Source organism: Zootoca vivipara, chromosome 12 (genome assembly GCF_963506605.1).
Source record: "Zootoca vivipara chromosome 12, rZooViv1.1, whole genome shotgun sequence".
NCBI classification, from domain to species: Eukaryota; Metazoa; Chordata; class Lepidosauria; order Squamata; family Lacertidae; genus Zootoca; species Zootoca vivipara.
Genome location: NC_083287.1, coordinates 56,377,194 through 56,383,693, shown reverse-complemented (window position 1 = coordinate 56,383,693; position 6,500 = coordinate 56,377,194). Strand labels below are relative to the sequence as shown.

Below are 6,500 nucleotides of genomic sequence, written 5' to 3'. Positions count from 1 at the left end.
CCTTTCGTTCCGGAACTCTTTGGTTCCCCCCTTTCCTGCCCAGCAACCATTTCTCTCTCTCCCCCCAGCCAGCCAAGTCCAGGTAGTCTCTCCGTCCCTCTCCTCACTTTCCCATGCATCTAGGTAGGGTAACTCCACCAAAAGACTCAGCCTGCCCACCCCGATTTTCCTCTAGCACCAGCAAAAAAAAAATAAAGATTGCCATTTTATTTTTGTACACAGGAGTGTGCAATTTTTTCCCTTCAGGGTGCCATGAGAATTGCACCCCTAACCACATGCACATAAGGGGTGCATATAAATAAACGCTCCCCGTTGGACCGTACCTCAAAAGCCAAGCGCTGCCCGGGGAAAGGAAAAGACCCCTTTTCTCTGAGCTGATTGGATCAAGGAAATCCTCAGCAGCGCCCCCTACGGTGTTCCCTAGGCAATCTCGCTGAAACTGGATAAAGTAAATTGTTATTCCTCTGGTGAAGTGTGCATGCACACGAAAGCTCATGCCAAAATAAAAACTTAGTTGGTCTTTAAGGTGCTACTGGAGGGATTTTTTTTTATTTTGTTATTCCTCTGTCACTCCCTGCAGGGTGCAGTCTTAAATGGGCAAAAGGGCCGCTTTAGAAAGGGAAACGTCCTAACTCCCCCCCCCCCAACTAAAATAACCAGGGAAAACATACAAGTACTGTACATAAAATAGAAAGTTCGTGTAGCAACAGGATTTTATTTAACTCGGACATTTCTGGGAGGGGAGGAGGTGTGATCTATTTTCCCACGCAAATCCCAGGCATTTCACAATCTCTTCTTGCCACATTGTAGAGAAAGACAATGGTTACGGGTAAAAATGTATCTTTGCAAACTGTAAGACTGTATCTGTGAATAAAACCTTGTTAAAGTTTGTTAGGCGTGCGAAAGCAGACACTCCCAAGAATAATCCTGTTTGCTTCGTTTCCTTGCTAAATGATGTATTTCCTTGTTGAGTTGCGGTTTCTTTGAAAATAGGTTTAAAAGACCAAATCCATTTTGGTTATTTATCTCCAAGGACATCAGTCAAATTACATTCTAAGTACTTTTGCTGATGGCTGCACGGCTGCATAGAAGCAGGTAGATTAAAGATTAAAGAGGATGCCCATCCCTGTATAATTTTATAGCCCATAATTTAACTGTCATGACTTCCACAACCTGCTTTAGGATTCCAGATTTTGCAGATATGTGTTCACAAATTAAATATTCTTTTTAAAAAAAAAATATTAAAAAAAATATTTATTAAGTATTTTAAAAAGAAACATATACAAAATGTACAATAACAAAAAATGAAAATGAAAAACAGTAACGTAAAAGAAAACACAACAGAAAAACAGCAACATAGTAAACATAATACTCACAACTTCAAACAAAAAAAAATTAAATAACAAATTCTCGGAACTGAAATTAAAGTAAGACTGAATCCAAATAATATAAGAATAAATAAAAAATAAACATAACATAACCAAATACAAAATCATAATTTGTGTTGTTGTTTAGTCGTGTCCGACTCTTCGTGACCCCATGGACCATAGCACGCCAGGCACTCCTGTCTTCCACTGCCTCCCGTAGTTTGGTCAAACTCATGTTCGTAGCTTCGAGAACACTGTCCAACCATCTTGTCCTCTGTCGTCCCCTTCTCCTAGTGCCCTCCATCTTTCCCAACATCAGGGTCTTTTCCAAGGATTCTTCTCTTCTCATGAGGTGGCCAAAGTATTGGAGCCTCAGCTTCACGATCTGTCCTTCCAGGGAGCACTCAGGGCTGATTTCCTTAAGAATGGATAGGTTTGATCTTCTAGCAGTCCATGGGACTCTCAAGAGTCTCCTCCAGCACCATCAATTCAAAAGCATCAATTCAATAAACATAACATAACCAAATACAAAATCATAATTTAAGGATAAATAATAACATAAAAATAAACACACGATAAATACATGAATTTTTTTAAGGTTACCTGATAATAACCCCCTTTTTTTCCCCACTCCCCTCACCCCCCCTCTACCATTTGGTGACTTCAAACCGCTCCTATATCATGATTTAAATTTCTTTGGTATACTACATACATTAACCTATTATAGCTCTCTTTTTTACTTTCTTGTTCACATTTTGTGCCCTTCATGCCTCTGCTAAAAGATTCGACTTCTCAACCTGTTTCTTTAAATATAATTATATTATATTAAATTACAAATTAAATATTCTTGAGCATCAGGCACAAGGGAATGCTTTTCCTGCAGCATGTAAAATTGGGTGTGAACCCCATTTTGCAGCAAAAAGCAAGACCTGGCACCGTAAACTTGTTTTTCTCAATATATCCCATACTTTGGCAATGAAAGCCTACACTTCTCTCTGTACAATCTAATAGAAGCACGCCCTTCTATCTACGTGCGATCCATCATCACTTCTTTTAGAGGAGCTTCCTCTCCCCAATAGGCTGCCTTTGAACTCTTCCTTCGCCCCGTTCACTTTTCCTGCATCTGGTGTCTATTAATTTGGAACATCTGTTGTGCCAGCTCCGTCCCCTTTTATTTGCACCTGTCACATTCATGAACAAGCACAGAATGTTGGCATCGCACAGACCCCGTTTGGTGACACACACAGGCACATCGGGAGTTAAAATGCCAAGGGTGAAATGGCATGATTTGATCCATTGAATGGGAAATGTAGCCACTAGCATACTACACTGACTAGGGCTGGTCGATGCGTGCGCAAAAACTGATTTTAAGGATACGCAACAGCAGCACTCTCACCATTTTTAAATTTATTTTTAACCCGTTTCATTTAATTATAAAGGTAGGAATACCACTAAAATCACAAAATGTATCGAAGCGGTTTGCAAAGTTAATAAGATAAAAGCCATAGCATAGAAGCACAAACAGATAAAAAACACTTTTAAAAGCGAAAAGGTTAGCCACAAGCATCGATAGACCATTGTGAGAGATGTACTGTACTCTCTCTGCCCTGTGGGTTATATATATTGATATATTGTTTGATTATATCCTATTCCAACTTGTGTTAACAACTTCTACAATTTAGCAGAGTGACATTCCCCCTTTTTAAAGTCACACAACAGATGCGTTGCTCAGGTTCGCTAAAACCTCTGTAATAATATTGTCCTGGTATTTTCCCCTTTATTCCCTCCTAAAATATGTGACACGACACAGTCTTCTATAAGAGTATAAAAAGAGTTTACTCACATAATTCTGTTCATAATAGGATTCCAGAAGGCAGACTTGGCTTAGAAAAGTAATATACTGTACCTGGAAAAATTCCTTCAGTAGCACCTTAAAGACCAACTAAGTTTTTATTTTGGTATGAGCTTTCGTGTGCATGCACACTTCTTCTGAAGTTAGTTGGTCTTCTTCTGAAGTTAGTTGGTTAGTAACTTCTTCTGAAGTTAGTTGGTCTTTAAGGTGCTACTGAAGGAATTTTTTTATTTTACTTCGATCCAGACCAACACGGCTACCTACCTGTAACCTGTACCTGGAAACTATAACATAAGGAGACAGATCCTTTGCCCTCTCTTTGGGATTTTCTAAATTGGGGAGGCTAACATGTGGCCAGTTGGATGTTGCCAGACAATAATTTACACCATCCCTGACCGTTGGCCATGCTGATTGGAAATGCTGGGAGTTTTAGTCCAGCAATATTAAGAGGAGCCCAGATTAGCCACCCCTGTTCTACATCAACTCTATAGATAATGGCACATTCAATGGGAACTTCCGTTGCAGTTCCCTCCACCCCATAAATGTACACAGATCACGGAGACATTATTGGTGGACTGTGTGCATTTTTGCAACTTTAGCCATATGCAGGGAAAGTACAATTTGTTTGAAAAAATGGCAACTACCGTAGGCTTTCGTTTCCTTTTGGATCTTATTGCAAAGTGCAATGCATAGAGTCCAATTAACACCTGCAAAAATGCCACGTGTTAACTTATTCAAATATAATGGGAAGGGGTGCAAAACAATTTTATATGTGTGGAGCAAAACAGTACTGTGTGCGACATAGAGGAGTATTCTGGTCACGTTCGTTCTTTTGGTCGTGCAAGGTTACAGGCGCTGAGCTTCCTCCAGTACGGTCTGGTCCACAGGTGGAGCTGGCGGTTCTTGTCCGTTATGTGGGCTGGATGGTTTTTCAGCTGTAAAATGTCTTCTTAGTACCAGTGCCAGAACCAGAACCAGCCCACCATTATCATTGTCACACTGATGTCATTATCAGCAGACGGATTGGGTCCTGGCAGTTCCTGAAGGCATTCCGTGTCTGTGCAGTAGGATTGGGATCGCCGTAACAGATTGATCAGCCTCCTGATGGCATGTTCGTGTGAGCAGATACACTCGCAGGGATCAAATCCACCTTCTGCCATGGCTATTCAGGTGAAGCTAAAACCGGTCCTTGATAACGGAACACCGGGTTTGCTCGGATCTGGAGAGCAGGAGGCGCAGGCCCAAGACGCCAGCCGGCGCAGCTGCGGAGTCACTCTGCTTTTTGCCTGGTGTTTCTGGTGGATCCCAGAAGGCAGACTTAGCTTAGAAAAGTAACATACACCTGGAAACTATCCCATATAGAGACAGTGCCTTTGTCCTCTCTTGGCCGGAAGGGCATCTTAGGCTAAACATGTGCTAGTGTCAGATCCACCTGCGTCTTTTCATCAGGTCCATGCAATCCACAAGAAGAGTTGTTATAGTTCCACAGAATCCTTTCACAAAGTCTAAGACAAGGATTTCCGGAATATTAGCCTCGTTTCGCCGTCCTGGGCTTCATCAGTAGTACAAGTGCTGGGTAATGTAAAATCATACAATGTTGTGATCACACACATTTTCTCAAAAAGAATACTATAAATACCATAAACAACTGTACATACCATATGTGATGTATGTGACAAGATAGTGGATCTCTGGCAAAGTAGGAGCTGCGACAAACAGTAACTGTTACAATGTGGGGTTATATGGACAAGCACAATATTGTTTTCAGTTGCAGGTGTTGGCAATCCGAGGATACAGAATATCCTTCTTAAAGTGACCCATGTGGCACCGTAGAGGTAAAACCAAATTAATCCATGCTCAGGTGTTATACATGTTGAAGTAAAATTTTAAGCTGGTTCCTATGAACCCAGAGAAATGGATCCTGACCCAGGGAGAGCCCAAGGATCCAGGCAAGCAGGCACGATGTTGCCGCTGGCCGTAGAATGACAGAGACCAAACTAAGGCTGTCAAAAGCAAAGTACAGTTTATTAAAGAATAAAAAAACTGTTGCAACAGGGTCCTTCCTCTCACGCAGCAGCACGGAGTGAAGAACCCAGAACAAAGGAAGGTTGACAGTTTTATAGGTTTTTCTGTACATGTTACACAATTGTATGAAAGGCGATAAATGGATTTGGGAGGAGGGCTATCCGGTGAGGACAAACAAGTTGATAGTCCTTGATGAGGAAAAACAAAAGGTGACAGTTCCTGGTGATAGTCCAGTTGATGCTTATGTACATTCCTTTATTGTTTCAGGCAACTCGGTTGGAGATGCGGCAGACGTCAGCGATATCAAAATCTAAATAAAGTTGTTTTTCTTCCTTGAGTTTTGTGTATTAGTGTCCTTTTGTTCAAGACTGGCTAGGTGGCAGTGTGGGATAAGGGATGCCAAAGTGGAAAGCGCAGCGAGTAAAAAGTCCATAGGATATATAGGAATTCATATGAAATTGTCCATAAACATATATAGAGCCACGGAATATACAAAGGTTTATAGAAATGAAGCTTGCAGGAATGTTTCGTCTAGGGGATACAATATAAACAATAAAGGAATCAAAAGGCTACATTTCAGGTGCTGTTCTGGGAAGGAGTTATACAATTATTGTAGCGGGAAAGAGGGAACAGAGTGGATACATAGCAACTTCGTATTGACACTTTCAAGGAACGTTTTGACAGCTTGTGACATGGTTATAAAGTTAAAACGAAATCTCTGCCTAGAAAAGCGCAAGGAGGAAAAGCTTTGGCAATACAGTATAAAACAATTAGACCTTTTAATTGACATAGTTTATTAACACAGGATCGGTTGCGTTTCCTGGAACCGATAATCTCTTCTGGGAGGGAGACGGAGACGCTTCGTCAGCAGCCAGAACGGGATTTTGTGTAACGATCCTGATAGCTGTCATTCCAGACATCCTGACTTGGCTTTTGTTATGTGTGCCCCTCTAGGGTGTTGATAGCAGGGTTTATGATAATCGTGGAATGTTTACTAGGGTGGAGAGCATCCTGGGGCAAGTCTGGGCAAGAAGGGATTATTCCTTCCCTTGGTTCAGGCAGTTTCCCCTTTGACCTGATTCCCGATGTCAGGTAGAAATATGGCTTCTGTGTGGGCAATGAGTGTGTCCCCTCTCTGTTCATTTCTGGACCCCTTAAACGTGGATTGTGTACCCCGATTCCTATTTCACATGTCCATCAATGCAACCACATGCACAACTGTAATCAATTTCCAGATCTAAAAAATAGCAATTCAC

The 6,500-nt window shown here is 41.4% G+C and overlaps 1 pseudogene; it reads right to left on the bottom strand.

Moving 5' to 3' along the window:
- Positions 1–4,065: 4,065 nt before the first annotated feature.
- On the bottom strand, positions 4,066–4,461 carry LOC118092067 (small integral membrane protein 14-like; annotated as a pseudogene).
- Between the last annotated feature and the right edge of the window lie 2,039 nt (positions 4,462–6,500).